Raw genomic sequence first — 20,520 nt, forward strand, 5'->3', positions numbered from 1 at the left:
GTAGCAATACACAAAGAACGACTGCCAGTTAAAGCTAGTTGTGTCCCAGGATATAGGCTGCAGACACCAAATGGTTTGGACAAGAAAATGCCAGCTTTCTAAAAGTGGCATTTTTAGAATTGTGACTTAAAATCAGACTTTATGATTGAAGAGGGTTTTAAATTAAAATTCCATCGACGCCAAACCTGATATTTCTATCTGCTCCCAATTGAAAGTTATCACTATTTAATTGTACTAAGTTAACCAAATGTTATCCAAGAAGGAAGGCAAGCCTCTGTGCAGTAGTGAAAAATAAAGAGTCTTTTACTACCCGGACATGTAAAAGCTAAAAGTACATGTCCAACTTTTAAATATCTTGCACCATGCTCAATGGCTTACCCTGGGGTTATTTATATGCATTAAAAGGAATGGTTTACTCTTTTTCCCTTCCTTCCTCATAATGTTTTCCTTTCCTTTTACTTCCCCTTCTATGTCTCTCTCCGCACCCCTGGGGGCTCCCGTGCCCCCTCCATTCCTCACTACTCCCCTCCTTCCCCTCTCTTTTCCCCTCCCCATGCCATTCCCTACTCTGACTAGCCCTTCCTTATTGCTGATCGCCACAGCTGCCACTGCGTCAGTGTGTCTCATTCCTGCTGCTGCAGCCGCTTATTCCCCCTACACATACTGAGTCTCTCGGGCTTACTCGTGCTTTGTACCATGTGATGTACCTGTTTTGCAATGTGTCTTTATTTCAGGAGTCATATTTTGTCCCCCGTACCTCTTACTCACTATTCTGTCTTAAAATGCTAATTTTAAAATGCTAATAAACAAAGGTGAAATGAAGGGTGAAAAAAAGGAAGATTTAAGCCTGGAAAAAGGTTTACTTTGCTAGGTCGACATGTCAGTTTAAAACTGCACACACAGGCTGCAAAGGCAGGTCTGAGACATGTTTAAAAGGCTAATTAAGTGGGTGGCATATTAAGTGCTGCAGGAGCACTGGTAACATTTAATTTTCAGGCCCTGGGTACATGTAATACCACTTTACTAGAGACTTACAAGTAAACTAAATGTGGCAATTGGATGTAGGCCAATGTAACCATGTTTAAAGGAGAGCGCACACACACTTAAGCACTGGTCAGCAGTGTTAAAGTGTGTAGAATCCTAAAGCCAACGAAAACAAAGTTAGCGAAAGAAGGAGGTTAAAAGGCAAAAAGTTGGAGGAAAAACAAGGATGTCAAGTCCAACAAGGACAATAATTATGGATCCATTTGTTTTCTTCACCTCACAGCAGACTGTATGAATTTAAACACAGCAAAACATACATTGGGGGAGTAGTTGAAGGTAAAAGTCTGCCAATCTACACTGTTTTAAATTAATAGATCACCAAAAACAACTTCCTGGGATTTTTGAATGATTTACAAAAAAAAGAGAAATGCACGGTTGATTGTACAGATACTGAGTCATATGGACAAAGTGCAAGATCTTCTGCCCTAAAGGCGCCCTTTGGGTAACTCACCAGGAAGTGCAGCCATATTGAACCTGAACCATGTGAGGTAAAACCTATGATGTGCAGAAGGTATAAACCTCAAATAGGGTTTCATGTTGTTAGTGGTCGAGGGTGGTAGATAATCTGTAACTATCTCAGGTCTCTCATTCTTCAACGCATTGGGACCGAAAAAAGGTTTTCATAATTTCTTTGGTAGAGATGTTAATACAGCTTGGATTGTCAAAAGATTCTGGCTTACCCAACTTAGCTCTGCACTCTTTAACATAGAGTAACCATGGGACCTTCAGGACAGTCATGCCTTAAACAATCAGAAATAACCGAACGATTGAACATGGTCACCTTTTTCTCCCCATACAGTTACCCAGAGGATCAGAGGATGTAGCTTAATATACTACTCCTCATATGCTCTCCAGGGCTTAATTTGTGCCGGTGCTTTCCGGTGCTTAGCACCGGCACTTACTTAGCAGGGCCGGGTCTACGCATCTGCTGCTTGCACATCACATTTGCATGATATTGTTGACTTGGTTGACAAATACCTCTCCTCCTCACTGACTCGGTGCGCAGTGTTCTTCTCGATGTCTCCCGTGACCGCCTGAGCCATTCAGATAGCATTGGCGCCACGGCCCTTAGCCCGTGGGCAGGAGACCGAGTGGGACACTAATTGGTTCTTCCGCTGTGCGGCAGCGTGAGCGTGCACAGATTGTATTTAGATGATCGCCACGCACTGGCACACACGCGCACCTCACGAGTCCTCATCAGCATGCAATTAGGCAGGCAGCCCGACGACGTTGAGAGCAGGCAGCACCAGGCCCAGTTTATACTACTAGGGATAAGGTAAGGTGTGCCCCGGCCCAGCCCACCACGTAACCGTCGATTCGTAAGTACTAACAACTTACTAGCAGACAGGCGTTGCCAGGATCTAGCTAAAAGGGTGGCGGGTCAGTGAGGGAGGGATGTATGTCGTTACAACGCACACTTTTACAACGCATGCACTTACAACACATTTTTTACAACGCAACATCCACTACAACGCATTCCATTACATAGCATGACACTATAACGCATGTTTAAAAACTACCTTTACAACGCATTCCATTACATCGCATACTACCTTTACAACGCATACTATTACAACGCATAGTATAGGGGTAAAAATTACTATTCTAACTCCAGGGGGTGCAACAGTAGAGTAAGTGTAGGATTGCGTTGTAATGGTATGCGTTGTAAAGGTAGTATGCGATGTAATGGAATGCGCTGTAAAGGTAGTTTTTAAACATGCATTGTAGTGTCATGCTATGTAATGGAATGCGTTGTAGTGGATGTTGCGTTGTAAAAATTTCGTTGTAAGTGTAGTGCGTTGTAACAGTTGCGTTGTAAAGGTTGTTCACCGTGAGGGAGGCCTGCGTGGGAGCACGAAGCCGCAGGCAAGATGGTTGGCCCCCTCCAGGGGTTGTAAAGCAGGCTAGTGCTGCCGGGTGCCACGGAACACAACAGAGGCGCAACTAGACCCAAATTTCGGGGTGGGGCTAAGAAAAATTTCGGAGGGGGGCTGAATCTTTAAGCAATAGGCAGAGTGGAGCTGCAGGGGCTCTTAGAAGGGGCGAAACAACAGCGAGGCCTCATTAACATACAAATGGTCTTTTAAAGACCTGTGAAGTGCTCGGGCACGGCTGTGTGTGTGCAGGGAAGCTATCTCATCCCGGGCTGCCACACACGACGGGGGGGGGGAGCTGAAGCCCTTTGAGTCCAATGGGTGTTGCGCGCCTGGAACACGACTGCCTCAGAAGCCCTCAGCAGTGGTGGAAGGTGAGTCCACACTCACAATCTTCTGTTTGTGCCGTCATCCACATTGCCTCTTCACTGGGATACACCGCTCCGCTCATCCAGGTCTCTCTCAAGTGGCGTCACAATGCTGGTATAAAATGTCACCCTAGCCCCGGTCCAAGGCTGAGAGATTCAGCGCCTCCCCCGGTCGAGGAGATCTGGGAGGCAGACGTCGCTAATCAGCAAGGCTGGCCCGGGGCATCAGCATGGCACGGCTGAACATCAGGAGAGCCGTGAAAATTGTCAAAAAAGGAGATATGTGGCCCACAGGAGCCCGGAGCTCAGATGAGCTGTTTCCTACTCCATTTCCATTCAAGCCACGTCCCCTTCTCGCTCACTTTTATCCTATGATAGAATGGGGTTCTGCCCCAACTGTTTACCCCAGTAGCGCCTAGTATAATATTACTGAGACACTTCCATCCTCAGTCAGAGAAAACTCAATTCACAACAATTGTCACCAGTTGTTACAAATACAGACACTTCGGGAATTATTATTTACAGCAACTGTTTTTCAGTCTCCACTACTGTTAATAAAATGATATATATTTACCCATTAAGTTAGGACAACTACTAATATAATCCTCAAAAACTCAGGTGCGTCACTTATTTCGTTGGATTCACCTAAATTGCCAAAGTTACCTTGTTAAAGCTGAAATTAGTTTTTTTCATAGCGCGATATAATCTCAGGGCTTTATCATTGATCATCCAACATAGGTTCATAAATGATAAGACTTTCGGAATCACCCAGCACTCCTTAGTAATAGTAACCATGGATGTAGTCACCGGCTGGACACTATTCTAGTGTTTGTTGTACGTCGTTGGCAAAAAAATAAAATAATAAATAACTGGTTTCAATAATACCTGTATTTACGGTAAAACTATGGCCGATTTTACAATAACTGACCTCCACTAGCAGTATGTATATTAGAAAATTATAGCAGTAACAAACGCGGACTCGTCACTGTCCACGCACAGCCTGTGGCATAGCTTGGGCCATGGCCGCCAATGAGCCTCTTGGTGTGGCACTGCACGCACCAGCGTCCGTCTGTGTTTAACTTTAAATTAGGATTTCCCTGCGCTGGCCTGGCCGGTGCACAAACATTATATGCCGGCACTAAACGAGTGTTGTAAGTTATTGTCTCGTGCAGAAGAAGTTGCACGTAGAAGTTCACACCTGAGTGCCCCGGCCATAGCACCGAATTGTTGCTTTTTTTTCGGGTCATTACTACTGCTTATAGACATCGGAATATTGGCACCAGCCAGCTTTAATGACGTCTTGTCAAAGGCGCTGAGGGACATCTCTGTGATGTATTTACAGATGCGTTTAAGAATCCTCTTAGCCCGTTGAGCAATTTTAGATTTAAACCCTTCTTTTAGAGCCTTGGATGTCTGTCAGTGTTTTTTCGCCTAACAAGTGCCACATCTAAACATGTGTGCATGAGGGAGCATGTGCCAGAGAAGGAAAACAAAAGTGAGGTGCGAAAGAAATGACATTTCTAGAGCGGAACATGTCATAACTAAACCAAAGCAAAACCAAAAGTGTCAGTTCAGAACAAAAATGTGGTTAGAACGAGAAAACGAATGTTAAAAGCACAGAAACAATTTATTTCACTATATTTTTTCACACATTTGCTGAATTCAGGTCCTGTATTGTTTTTGCGAAGTGCAGTCTACCCTTGACCCCCCAAAATGATCACAAAATACCAATTTCACTAAAGCACTTAGAACTAATGTGCTTCTTTCCAAGAACTCCAAAGGGCAAGATTTGCGGCAGCTTTGCGTTTGTGCTGAACTGTGTAGCGCCAAGTAACTGTTTGTACGTTGAGTAAAGCTTATTTTCCTTTGTACCAATAACATTTTGTGATTCACAAAGCCTGCTTAGAAACGGAGAGGCCGAGTGTGCTCTGTACACCACAGTATCTCGAGGGGGAGATACAAAGGCCAACGTTAATGATTCCAGCAGGTATCTCCACTCCAGTATTCACAAGTTACTGCGCCCGGGATCAGGGTAAAAATGTTGGCCTCGGCCTTACTAGGCCCATTCGTGCATGATGTTCCCTGATTCCAGGCCCTAGTGTAGACGTTTTCCATCTGCTTCCGACTGGTGGAAAGTGTGCGCAGTAAAGCATTGCGGATTCTTGTTTTTTTGTTGGGAGTTTTATATAGTGCGAGCTTGACCCGAAGGTATCAGAGCGCCTTACATGAGCAACTCAATTTAAATTTTATTCAGTTTAGTTGTTTAGAGTGTTCTAAGAACATTTTGGTTTATTTTGTCACATAGGCTATGTACAAGTTGTATCTTTGTACTCATAGACTCTGTTAAAAATGGCATCCCCAAGTGTTGTCCTCTCCCCAAATCGGCACAGAGCACTGGAATGGTCCCTTTTCAATGCATTAGTGATTTTAGCTAATTTATTCCAAAATTGTCCTTTAAATGCACTTTTGATTTAATCTTTTTCAAACATTTCACAGGACAGGAGAACCTCCTATCAAATCCTTACCATGAGGAAGGCTCCCTTGCTGAAATTCAGATCGGGTATTACATCTGACTTTTAGCAGTGACTAGTTGAGGGTGTGGGTGGAGTTAGTAGAGTAAGTGGGTGGAGCCAGTGGAGGAAGTGGGTGGAGCCGGAGAAAAGTAGGTGTGGCTTCCGACAAACATTTGAGCACCTGCAGTTCATATTTTACAAATTAAGCACTGATGCTGTCCCAATTCTGGGTGCTATATAGCTGTGTAGAAAGTAGCAGTAATGCTAAAAAATCATTCTCTGTTTTCTGTATGGGGGAAAAGTTGCACATCAAACAAATACAATGTAAGATACAAAGAGAAATGTATCTCGCTTTATTCATGTTATTTATGTTTTCCACCAGCTTAGATCTTAACTTGAATGAAAAATTGAAGAACACCTCATTGCACTGTTCATATTGCAAACTTATCACCTTCAATAAATATCACCACTTACAGTCAGTGTCAAAAGCAACATCTAGGCATGTAAACATAGGTACTCAAAAAAATTTAACATCTTTAATATAATGACTTCTGGCCCTCGTACTCCGTGGGCTACATACCATGATGAATGACTTATTAAAATTGGTCATCAAGTCTAGCTTGCCTATAATGCAGTAAGTGAGTCCAATAACTTCTGCAGGCCATTGGTCGTTCTTGACATAAAAATGGAATTGTCCGCATAAAGCAAGACTAAGACTGATCAATCTCTGTGATATCTGCCCTGTTTCAAGCAGTGAGCGATCCAGCTAGTTAACATACAAAGTGAACAGTAAAGGAGCAAGAACACACCCTTGTCTGACCCCTCATCCTATCTTAATTGAATCACAGTACTGACCTGTGGGACTAAACCTAATACGGTCAGTGACATCAGTATGTGGTTGTCTCAAGAAGAGCACTAATGGTTCTTCAACACCCATGGAACTCATCATTTCCCCAATGTTTAGACTGATTCAAAGAGTCGAAGGCCGAGATTAAATCCATAAAGGCACGAAAGAGATAGAACCTCTTCACCCTAGTATATTTATTAATGAAGAGATATAGCTTGAAACATTGCTGAATAGTTCCAAGTCCCTCCTGAAAGCCAAACTGAACCTCAGAGAGAATTCAAGGTGATCGAAGAGACCTCTTCCGACCAACTTCGCTGTGGAATCTATCAAGATATTGGAGGATAATGCATTGGGTCTGCCCTATCTCCCCTTTGGTAAATCAGAACATTTGTTGACTGGGACCAAGGCCTCAGGACCACATTAAGTGACATACCTAAATATCTTTATTAATAGTGGGACATATATCGATATTTTCACTATTTCCATTGGTACCCAATTGGAACCCAGAGCTTTATTCCAGGGACTGTTTTTAATAGCAAAAATTACCTTGAACAATTTAAGTGTGAAACTATACTGTTATGTTTCATATAGGTACTCCAATATAGGCTCAGGTAGTCACCTAAACTTTCACCTATATTCTCCCCTACCATTACACTTCATAACGGTTCTTGGGACTGACCTTTTACCTAGTTATGATACTGCTTACAGGACGTAGGGATTTTCCTGAAAACTAGCCTCATCCATTATGCATGAGGATTCTTGGAAACTCAGCAGGACTACCAGCTCCTGCGTAATGACTGTGTAGAAGGATCATTCCTTCCGTCAACCTAAGTCCGACATGACACAGCAAGGTAGAACTCCTGAGGGTACCACTTTGGGTATATAAACACCATACATTCCTGAGGTAGTGAGAGGAGAAAAGGACTTCCATGCCAACATACTGATGCGAGATGCTGAGTCTGCACGCAGATACTCCAGCTCGCAGTGGTCTGACATCCCTCGCTGGGTGTCCATCTTGACACCAAGACAGGGTCCCACAGTCTCTCACTTCACTTAATGAGAGGGATTCTTGGCTTTACACCTACATACATGCTCGGCACACATAGGTACATCTAGTTTGTAACGCATCTTAGCAGTACGCATTTATTACTTTCATGTATTTTATATACTTGCCTGTATTAATTGTTTTAGCACAATGGTAGAAATCTACTATTCTTTTACTCTGTTAGTGCTTCTAATCATGTATATCTGGTTTTGTCTAATGGTTATTTCAGCACACCTATTTTACACTAGAATGACGCTGGTTCAATAAATGCTTATTGAAAACAGTCCCCACGTTTATTCTGTGTATCTCTCTGAGACAAAGTGAGCATGAGTGACTGAGCGAAAAGTATTGCACTGTTTCCATGATCCTGAGAGATCAGGGTTGTCATGTTCGATAGTTGCCAAGAACTATTCTCTCCTTGGTAAGAGGGGTTTCTAGTGGCACTGTGAACTAGCTGGTACACAGGTTAACATACCCGGTGGGAGTATCTAGAATCAGTCCGGACACCGATCCTACAGTGTATGTTGTCTAAACACGCAGGTCCTATATAGGTTTATAGGAACTACACTACAGTACTTACTCCTTCATTATGTATTGCAGCAATACATGCACGCCCCTCATAAGTAATAACATTTTAGATACCAGTAAAGTGAGTCACCCATGCTTCCACATAAATAGATTTATCAGTCCGTGCATTACATGTTTCTTTAAAATAAGGATACAGAACAAGGATGGAATGCTTGAATTAATCTTAACCACTTGTAATCACTCAGTCCACATTCCAATCTATTGTTTTTTTGCACACCATGTCATCTCAGTTTGGAGCCAGCTATATGCAAATCAATCTTGACCCTGCTCCAGTTAAAACAATTTAGCCTGAAATGCCAAGTCAGGTTCCCCCTGAACCAAAACACGAGCAACCCAGGACCGGTTTCGCCTTAGTTATGGGCTCATCAGCCAGGTACAGCTTGTTTCCAGTGATACAGTGTCCACGATACCAACGTCTGGGCATACCCGTCCCACTTAGGGCGAAACAATAAATGTACAAAACAGTGATAGATGGAATGCTTGAATTGATACAAGCCTCTGGTAATTACTGAAGCTGCATTCCAATCTAGGAGCTGTGTTCACAGCTCATCAGCCAGATACAGCTTTGTTCCATTGACAGTGTGCATGGGACCCCCATCAGGGCTCATCAAACCATCTAACAAATTTAACAGCCCCTTGTCAAATTATTTCTTTTGTTTTATAAATGGCACTAAAATATCTTAAAATGAGAATTGGCTTGGCAATATCCCCTGCACATGTCTGAAAATCCCCTATATTCTGAGTTAAAAGGGTAGATATCTGCACAGAAGGATCAACAGAGCCCCATTTTACCTATAATGCTTTTGTTCTTATGAGCTTTAAGGGCAGCAATCCTAGATGGAATACGTTTTGGATCACCCACTTTACCTACCAGGGGATTGCGGTCACTAGAGCTGTTTGGGCTTAGTGAGAAATTATATATTAAGTGGCATAAACATTTTGACAAAATAATACAGTAAATCATACTGCTAGAACCCCGCCCTGCAAAGGTGGTCTCTGGACATGAAGTAACAGGTAATAATATACAAAATTTTGAATTTCAAAGCTGAGAAATAAGGAATTTCTGAGCTAAGAAAATGACAAATATTGCCAAACACTCAGCCAGGTTTTGTGGATTTGTGTTTAAAATTAAGCAAATTAATATTTTACTTGGCACACTTTATTTCACAGTGGCTGAGCATGGTAATAAATTAATTTAAATCAAGATTTTGGGCTTAATTATGAGAGGGTGGCAACAGTGATTCTGCCAATAATGATATACTCTCAGCCCCCCTCTTTAGCAGGAGATCCCATTAACTTTGATGTTGGGCATCCCACTGCTGGAACCTCCATAAGCACTGGGTCTCTGTAGATACATATACAACTATCCCCTGGATGCTTTGCCAACATCATCAATTACAGCCACAAAAACTGTTTTGTATGACTCTAATTTCTCATTCTTCATTCAAGTAAACAACATGAACAAAAATCTGTTCCTCGACCTGTGCCCTTTTCATAGGGGGTATGCCTTTCCTGATAAAGCATACATGATACTCTGAGCCCCTGAGCGTCAACCACTGCTCAATCTCTGACCATTTGAGTTACTGTAAATGTATATATACTCAGCTTAAAAGCATTGTAGCAGTGCTTATTATTTTTGATAAATGTCACAAAATTGAAAATAAAGTTGTAAAAAAACCCAGACATTATATACAAACCAGTCCTGATTCCAAGCTAACATGAAAGCACTAACTCTTAGGAGTATGTGTGTCCGTGGCTTAGGGTCCAGAAAACTATTATTTAGAATTGCAATGCTAAAAGTGTGTGTGGAATCGCCATTTATTTTAAGACATTATTTTCAGAGCCTATGCAAACAAAATGGAACTGCCATTTTTTATGCTCAAGGAAGCTTCAGGCCCATGTGCAATGATTAGCACTTCATGGCCACTTGGCCTAAAAAATCAGGCTTATAAGGACATTTTATGGCAATTTGTGTGTGCCTACCACGTGCTTCTTTTACAAAACACCAGGTAGTGTTTCAGAGCAATGATATGAGAACCTGCACACAAGCTTTCCTACCCTTTCCATAGAAAATCATTGAAGAGTACTGAGGATTTGGGTGGAGGCAGACATAAGGACTCATTGTTAAGGGACATGCCTTACTACCGCTATTTGACTGCAATCCTGATGGCTTTCTGAGGTATGTTAGAATACTTACATGATTTAGTTTGTAAATAGTTAGGGAACCATTCAGCAACTTCCATAGCCATAATGCTCATGAAACATATGTACATGGTAGGTAGAACTAGGTTAATCGGGTAGAGAGCATATCAATGTGTGATGTAGACTGATATGACTGCTGAGATTATTGTGATAATACCCATCGTTCTGATACATAAGATGTATGTATGAATAGTGCATAATAAAGACATTTGTATTGTAAAATACCAACAACTGCGTGTGTCTTATGTGTCTGGGTGCTAGGAGTAAATCCACATCAACATTCAATACTCCTACTGCAGATGAGAGTTACTCTGACTGAGTTTTCTGACCCCTATTCATTTTTATCTACATGAGCATAGCTTGTTGTGGCACGGAGTGAGCAACACCTGCCTATTCTTCTTTTCTCTGAAGAGGGTATGCTAAGTATTATTCTTTTTAGGAGATCTCTCAAGGAAATGCCTTGAATCCCCGCCCCAAAAAGTGGGGTTTCCCATAATGTGCCCAAAACATAAGTGTTCAACAGTTAAGGACACTTGAGAGTCCAGGGCCATGGAGATAAGCTTACAAATCCAGTCTTAACCTGAGACGCCTGAAGGCATTTTACAATCCTCCTCAGAAGATAGGAGAGGAATTCCTGTCTCCTGCTGGGGTGTACTAAGCGCATAACAGAGGCAAAGTATCAGCCCATATTCTGGGTACAGTTAAGAAGGTCCTGATTACGAGTTCAGTGGTCTTACTGCCGTACCGTCACAGCGGTGGTCCTAATAGGACTGCCGAGGCAGCTGTCTCCCACCCATCGTATTATGATGTTACCCCTGGCCCAGAGGTGGTGTTTTTGATGGCAGTGTACAATATTTCATATATGTTGATGCTTGTGTGTACATTTTGACTGCACAAGTGTTGAATGTACCCATATGCATGACATATGTGAAAACATTCCTACTACTCATTGCTGGAGTCTGGACCATATGTGCCCAGTCCAGTCAATGAGTAAATGGTACAAAATGGACTTACCTGGATTTCGGAGCCAACAGGGTCGTTTACCTTGGGAGTCAAGATGCTGTTATGAAGGGGAGACTGAAGGGAAGAAAAGGAAATAGGTGAGTATGCACCCCAAATCCTTTAATTCCTTTGACTTGAAGCAGGCGGTCTTCCCACAATTAGTACACTTCAGACTGGGAAAACATCTGGGCTAAATAGATTACCTGGAGATCTCTATTGCTCTGAGCCCAATATATGGAGCCCATTGATCCACCTAGTACTTAACGCCATCACAGGAGGGGGGGACATCCACCGAGACCTGAAAGGGTGCAGAAATAATCCCCATATTTTAAAAAGGGGATAAAGGGGACCCCTCAAATTACAGGCCTTTTAGCCTTATAGATGTGTCCCAGAAAATCTTTAGCAAAATGATTCTGTCACACCTTCACTGTTGGATAGAGGAAAATAGTATACTCTCCCATTTGCAGGCTGGCTTCAGGGCTTCCACAAGCACCTTAGATCAGGAGTTTTCGCTTTCTTATGCTTATTTGGAAAAAAGTAGCGATCGAGAGGGGGCACCTGTATGTTGTGTTTGTTGATCTCAAAACAGCATTTGACTTTATAGATCGTACCAAGCTATGGGTCACCCTTAGGGATCTTGCGCTTCCTTGTGGCCTGCTTCAACTTCTGGTCCGATTACATCAAGGCAATTATTCCAAAGTTAGGTGGAACCACAACAGTGGTCTAACTAACAACATATCTGTCTCAAAGGGGGTGTGTTAGGGTTGCGTTTTGGCCCCAACTCTGTTCAAACTGTATATGAATGGGCTTATTAACAATTTATACGATTGTGGAGGTGAATAGCCTAAATTAGCGGGCAAATTAATTCCCTCTCTTTTATTTGCAGATGACACGCTGCTCATCTCTTAAACCCCAATGGGCATTCAGAAGGTTTTAACTAAGTTTGCATCAGCATGAGAGGAACGGGGCCTTGAAATAAACTGCTCCAAAACAAAGTTCATGGTTTTTACTCCCTAGGTTTTTGATTACCTGGGAGTTTGAATTACAGATAATATGGCATGGACTCCCAAAATTCAGAAGAGCACCTTCACATGCCAGCATGTGGACTGCACAATAGTAAAGAGAATCAAACGATCAGCCTTTTGCCCAGTTTAGCCTGCAATAGAAATACATTGGGCGAGAGAGTTGGGTACTCTGTGATGCTGAATTATGGGGGCTGGAGCAACTGAATCAGTTAGAGGTTGCAGAAAACACATTTTTAAGATCAGTTTTAAACCTACCAATACGCCTCGATCTTGGCCTTAAGGCTATCACTGATACTGCTGCCCTAAAGGTCTTTGTGTTTTGGGTGATACTCTGGACTAGTAACACCCAAATACCGGTTAAGGACACAGTGGAAGGTCTTCTAACCCTTGAAAGACAGGCAGGACGACTGATCTGGTTCAAAAATGTCATACAGTGTTTTTTTTTAAATTAGGGTTGGGGATTATGTGGGATGATCCTCAGTCTATTAAAAGAAAATGCTTCTCCAGCTCAGAAAAGGGTACTGGGACTATATTGAGTCTTTATGCACTAACATTAGGGCACAAGGCACTTTAACCATTAGATTTTTAAAGTTCTTCCATTGAATACTATGAAAAGTAGTTGGGCAAATGCCACTGTAACCTCCTTGTGTCCGTCGTGCGGCTGTAGCCTTGAAACCAAAGAACATTTCCTTTTTTTATCCCCACTATGTTCATACAAGAAAAATATGGATTATCTCTGCTTGGCGATAGTTGTTGTTCACACGTCCTGCAGATGCACTAGGTGCGTTCAGATCTGATACAACAAAGTGGCTTGTGTTCACACTATCTAAATACTTGCTTTATGCTTGGTGGTAGAGGTCTAAGATGTGTCTGAAACAAGTAGGAAAGGTATGACCCCTTGCTCACACATGGGTATACAGTGATGTTTATGTACTGTTTTGTTGATTGTTGGGGTATTTTAAATCACTATTTTAGCCATTTCTAAAGCCCTCAAAGAATTTTACCCAAGCAAAGAATGTTATATACTACGTTTTTGATGATGTTTCGAATTATGAAGTTATGATGTAATTCTTATTCCTCTTAATTCAGTGTTTTAATGTATGTTGTGAGACATTTTCTGCATGTAAATGATCATGTTTCATCAAATAAAGTTCTACTACTACCATGATTCTAAGTGAGAATTCCAATGATGAAGCTTGGCACAAGGCAATTGTGGGTGCGAATTTCCTATATAACTCTTTTGAGTTGTCCCTGCAGGTTAACATCACCTGCATGAGGGTTACCCTACACAATAAGGTTCTCCCATAAATATGTCCTCATCCCCTCTTTTTTCTTGATTGAAGGCCGTGGAGTAGGGCATAACCACCAACCTGTTGCGAGACTATGTGGGCTTCAGCAGCAGTTCTGAAGTTGTTTTGTGGACAGAAGTGTTTGACTTACTTTAGGAGAGAGTTGGTACCAGTTTGTGTCAGTCTCACTTTTTGAAGAACTGACCACACAGTATTTACATTGAAGTTGCTATGTTGGCTGCCAAACACACAAGAAAGATCACATTTAAAATGTTATGCTTCACCTTGCATCCATCTCTTCCCCCCAAGAACTAATCATCTCAAGCTTGCAACCAAACTTCTATACTTATCTCCTAAATTAGCCAAACCACCAGGCTCTGATTAAAAAATGAATAATTTGTGCATTCTCAAGACTTCATCACCTCTTCCTGCAAACATCTGAGCTAAAATGACTTCAGTGATTACATCTGTGGTTCCCACTTTCCCCTCACGTTTTCAGTTTACCACTCCAAATCTACCAGTTGCTCTGACACATTGTAAAAATGATAAAATAAATACATTTGCTTTAATAGATACTGAACCAAGTGGAACATTCTTTATGTCTACATAACCTTACATAAAAGACCAGCTTGTTAATGCTAGGCCATACCTAAACACTTTAGAGGGGAGTTAATGTAGGTTCAATACAAAGCGTTTCTAGCTATTGATGGAGGAGGTAGAACAAACTTTTGTATACCCCCTCTATTTTGCATGTAAAGACTAACTATATAACTCACTGATTATAATTTTACTAACGGTGTGGTGTGTTATTTTAGTTCAACACTTTGCATATACAAATTACACGTGGGAAATTTCTACTGGCATGGCAAAATAACTATAATGACTAAAATACGTACGCATATTAATAGTAGTATATGTGGTAATCAGATATCGCATGATTTATGTTGCTTATGTGATGTTTGCATTCCTGATTGGATCCTAAAGGTGAATATTATCGCTTTAAATGTCGCTATATGCTAGGAAAATACTAATACATAAAGGGATTAGTGAGGGTATAACATTAGAATAATCATTTCTTTGTATTAATTATTCTTTTCTGTTAGTTATGCTTAAATTAGCATTTGGGCCTATTACAAAATGGAGTCGAAAATCGAGTTCAGAAGTGGTCACTGTCTCGTAAGCGCGAGTCTACTGCGCAGATTCGGATGGCTCCGTGAACTTCCTAACGACCTGAGCACCCAATGTCCTCGGTCAAGGATAGGATCTTGGTGGACTGCCAAAACCTCAGCCGGTAAAAACTGGTTAAAATGAACAATTGGATTATACCAGCAAACCTAAAAACATTGTAACATAAGGACAAAGTATACGCCACGGAAGTGAACCAGGAAAATCCATGAGAACTCAATGGAATAAAATCGGACGTTTTCGATCAGCCAATCATAGACTTTCTCTGCCTAAAAATGTTTCATGTTAGCCCAAAATTTATTATAAAAAGAGTAGTAGAATAGGGAGGGGCCTGGCATTCGGCAGTTATTATGACTGCACACCCTCTTTGACCCCATAGGCGACGACAGATGCTTGCACGATTTCTGGTCCTTTGGAGATCATTGGGACTGTAACGTGCTGAGCAAAGAACTTTCGGACCTTAAGCTTTGGCCTGCTTTATTTGGACAATTAACGGCTAATTCGATTATGCAGAGCCAAATGAATTAGAGAAAATCCAGATAGCAAGAATAGGTAAATATAATGATCTGCGATTTTAATTAATTGATCCAGAAATTCTAAACGTTTGATGAAACAAATGCTAATATTAATTGCAATCAAAAATTTAGATAAACACATATTTGATTAACAGAAATTATGAGTTTGTGGTTTTTAACATTAAAGAGAATAAAGAGTCTTAAATGTGTTTTAGCTGGTTCTAAGTCACCATCAACCAATCCAACTAATTGGTCCGTCGACCAAGTGATGGAGTGCCTTGATGTTTGAGATTAGGAATCTATAAGTGGCGAATGTTAATGTATATTTTGTAAAATAACTTTTCTTCCCTATAGGTTTTAAGGTATTCCCCCACATGTCCAGCGGATTTGTCATCCTCCTGCGTGCAGATACGAGTGTGTTGGTGTGAATGTTGGTGGTATGGGCCCCACCAATGAATGTGTGAATGGACAAGTTTGGTAACGGATCGGTGACACAGGGAGGATCGGTGAACTTGCCCCCCCCTTTCCACTGGATCACTATTACTAAATTCTCTGTGTCCTTACATGGGCCGCAAGCCCAGCATTTAACTCATTTCAATGCTTGGATGCCTTGAGCACTCGGGCATCAGAGGCAAAACTTTGAGACATGAGCAAAGCCCCTGGCCTAATGCCAAATCCAGAGTTGTGTTCTCTGTCAAAAGACCTGAAGCAAGTCGGGGTTACACAGCCTGGGTCTATGACCAAAAAGCGCTGCATTTTACCAAAGGGAAAAGGTGCTCCAAAATGCTCTTTAAGGATACACCAGGTCAACTGGGGTTAGCATGTGATGTAAGTACACTGAGGTCTATAGATTGTTTTCATGCCTATACAACCTGGAATCCATATGTGAAACGAGGTATCAGTATGGAGCCTCATCATGCTGGTTACTCACTCTATACCCACAACATGCCCGCATTACGGTTACATGATGTTAAAATGCATATATTTACAACTCATTCCTTTTCCATTCATCCTTTACCAGACAATGCCTTTACAATGCAAAGCATTTACCACTCATGCCTATATCACACATGCCTTTCCCACCAAAATGGAATGGCATCACATTTTTAGATATAAGTCCTGAATCTCAGTGACATAAGCCTGTGGAAATCAGCATGATTACACAGATTCTCTCTTTGACAGAAAATTAGATGTCCTGCAGAAAATTTAAAAAACCAAGATAATGGATGGAATGTTTGAATTATTCTCAGCCACTGGCAATCGCTTGGGGTTGCATCCCAATCTATCATTTTTCACCCTCCATGCCACCTCCGTATGGATCCAGACATGTGTGAAGGACTAAAGAGACCAGAATCTTACAGTAGTTTTATAAGTCACTTAAATTCTGCTGAGGTGTTTTGAATAACACAGAAGTTAATATAGCAATAAACATGCAGATTTTAAAAAATAATCAAAAATGCATATTATATTAGTGCAAATGCAGTAGTTAGCCATACGTACAAGCACTAGTCCTCAAAACCGTTTAAAGCAGCATTGCTTAGAAAGTTGTTAGCCTAAAATGTGCTGATGGATGCTTTGAATGTTAAGTTCTTGACCTTTTCATGATCATGTTTTTAATAGGTAATTGTTACACTTAGTTCTGCAAAATGTTTCTTCTTATACCAAGAAGAGTTTAAAAATGCCTGTTTAGAATGTATTGTTTAGTAGAATTATGACAGATTGACCACATGGAAGTAGCATATCACTTGTATTTGTTTACTTTTAACATACTTGTCTTATTTCCCAGGGATAAAATCTTGAAGAAAATGTTACTTAATGAATACAGATGTTTCGATTTCTACATAACCCGTTGTTAGCTAACATACAATGTGCTTCATTAGAAGGATAGAAATGTAGTTCCACTCGTGGTAAAGGATGTTTAAAGTAAAGAAACCTCATGTGTATTTGGAAGTTGCATACTCGAAGGTTATTGTCTGAACTCTATTGTATCTCATGTGAGAAACGGAGGAGTGAACCGGTTCCCTGGAAGAACTCTGAAAGATGATTGGACTAGAGAAGGTGAAGATGCAACACTGACTCCATCATTGATTTTGACCATTTATAATAAATAGTATGTATTCCTAGCGAAGGTGAACACCATTACCTTTACTCATTTTTTGCCTTTGAACCGACTGCATTTGCTGATTGTGGATGCTACTGCTCTGCATTTTGCTCCAGTCCTATTACATATTGCTTTGAGACTCTACTGAGTTTTGTGAACCTCTCTTTATAGGAAGGTTTGCTTTAACTGATTATTAACTTTGAAGAGTTTAAGCTTTATGCTTGATCTCAATCTCTTTCAATTTTGAACTCTTTACAGGTTCTGACTGACACCTTTTCGTCCGATCCTTAGAATAGTGATCTTCTTCCTTTATGGAACACGCTTAATGCATTGTACTTTGATTGAACTGAGAATTTCTTTCTATCAATTCTGTAAACAATTGAATATTTGAAACTAACATGAATAAAATGCATGATTCTGAACAAAGACAATTTTCCAAACTTTAAAAATCTTAATAATCTCTTGAAATCTTTAGTAGCTCTCTTTATTGACTGAACTTAGATAGAGACTGTGGTTAATATTTATGTGATGATTAGCTCCTGATTCTCAGATTCAGCATCCAGGGTTCATTGGCCTATTGGATGAAATATAGCAGCGATCAGCCCTGTGTGTGTGTGCGGTGGTAAAAAGCATTTAAGTTTAGCTTATTCTCACTGCAGCAATTCTTTTGCAATATCCCTAAAGGTCTTTTCAAAATCAAGGGGGAACACATAGTCTGAATCAACTACAGGCTAATAAAGAATATCTCTGTCAAGAATAGATGGCCTCCGGCACTTGTTTGTGTTCCAAAATGTTTTATTTATACTACACTTTGTAAATATAAAGCTTATAACATGAAGTGAATCAAAAAAAGAAATGAGTCAAAAACCACCTTAAATACCATATGTGGTCTCCATGGCCTCCTTGTTTGTACCATGCATTGCTGGTTCCTGTTTCCATCAGTGGATTCCTAACCTGCTGTTGCAATGGGGATGTCACCAGCAGAGGCAGGTAATGAAAACAAATAATTCCAAAGTTGTTGCTTTGTGGAGGGGATTTGTGAGGCAGATTGTGTTAGATTGAATGTGTGAGAGTGAGTTTGTGTGATAGTGAAGGATTATTAGTGAGAGAGTAAATGTATGAGTGTGTTTGTGAGTTTGAGTGAGTGAGTGTAACTGAGAGTGAGTGACAGAGTTATAATCAGTAAACCAGATACTGCATGAGAGACGGAGTGAGTGAGAGGAAAATAATGCGTGTGAGGTAATGTGAGTAATTATGAGTGAGTTAGAATGAGTGAGTGAAAAGGAATGAGAAACAGGAAGTGTGAAAGCGTGAGATTGAGTATGAGTCTGAATGTCTTTGTGATTGTGTGTGAGTGAGAATCATTGATAAGAGTAAGAGAGCATGAGAGTGTGAGAGACAGTGAGCATGTGTGTGTGTCTGATAGAGATGATTGAGAGTGAGTGCGAGAACATGTGTGAGTATTTGTTGGTGTGACTGTGTGTGAATGACCGTGAGTAAAAGTGAGTGAGAATCAGTGAGACTAAATGAGTGAGTGACCATATGTGTATACATGTGTTTGTGATTGTTTTCAAGTCAGATTAGGCATGTGAGTGTGTGTAACTGAGTGACACAGTGAGTGAAAGTGAGCATCAGTAAAAATGAGTAAGTGAAAAAGGGAGGGACAGAGATTGAGAAAGTAAGAGTTAGTGAGCTACTGTGAGTATGAGTGAGTCAGAATAGGTGAGGGGGTTGAGAGAGAAGAAGTTAAAACTGAGAGAGTGAGTTGTGAGAGTGCCTTTGTGAGTATGAGTGAGCGTCAGAGTGAGAATCAATGAGTGAAAGGGAGACAATGAGAGGTAGTGAGAGTGGATGAGTGAGTAAGCGAGTGTGTCAGTATATTTTTGTGAATGAGTAGGAGTGTATATGATTTAGAATGAAAGAGAGAGGGTAAGTGAGTGTGAATGTAAATCTGTTAGAAAGAGTGAGAGATGAGGAATGAGTGAGTGCGAGTGAGCAAGGTTGTGTGTGTATTGTTCATGAGAGTCTTCCTCTTAACATGGCATACTCGAGGAAATTCTTAGCTTATGAACTGGATTCTCGGAGGCATTTCTTGTAAACGTGGGCATCTCCTCTTATTCCAAGAATTACCACTAGTATGCAGGTCCTGTGAGGGGAGGCTCCCACGAAAAAAATAATGGCCTGATACACTGAAGTCACTTGTGATATATGGAGCACCATATACATGAGCTACATGAATAGCAAAATTCTGGTACTGGCATATTGTATGTAATTACTGTCATAAATGGGTTACCACTCACAAAATGCTGCAAATGCCACACTGGAGGTTTGATCATATGACGCACCCCGCAGCAAGTTTTGAAAAAAATTGAACAACTGCTATGAAGCATTAAGCATGACCGACTAACTATGAAGGTAAAGAAATACTTCACTAGTACCTTTCTCGGGGGCCCTCCTACATATTACACAGACCACTTTCATGGATCACTACCTGCCACTACAAGTTGTAGCTATATTCATTTAGCCTTCCCTTATCAGTGGAACGATGTCCAGAGCTTCTTGAGCTTTATAGCCATAGTGGGAATGGGAACAAAACCAACCATGGAGAACATTTTGAAACCATTGACAAATTGCTCAATGCAAGCAGGTAGAGCAAGCAAGCCCAATGCATTCCATTGTGTGTGTATAAGGGAAAGTGGGTTCTGCCTTCTACGATACTTTTTGAAAATAGGGACCAAAACAGCAAACATTACAGCACAATTTCTCAGATGTTTTTGCTTAAAAGTTGTTGTATTTAAATTTCGAAAGATAAATGCATGAAGTATTGTAATGTATCAGGGTTTGCAACGGTACCCAGAGACACCGCTTCTCAAAAGAAGACAATTATGTGCGTAACTATAAAGACACTGGGTACCAGAAACA

The sequence above is a fragment of the Triturus cristatus genome, chromosome 2_1 (genome assembly GCF_964204655.1).
Source record: "Triturus cristatus chromosome 2_1, aTriCri1.1, whole genome shotgun sequence".
Classification (NCBI taxonomy): Eukaryota; Metazoa; Chordata; class Amphibia; order Caudata; family Salamandridae; genus Triturus; species Triturus cristatus.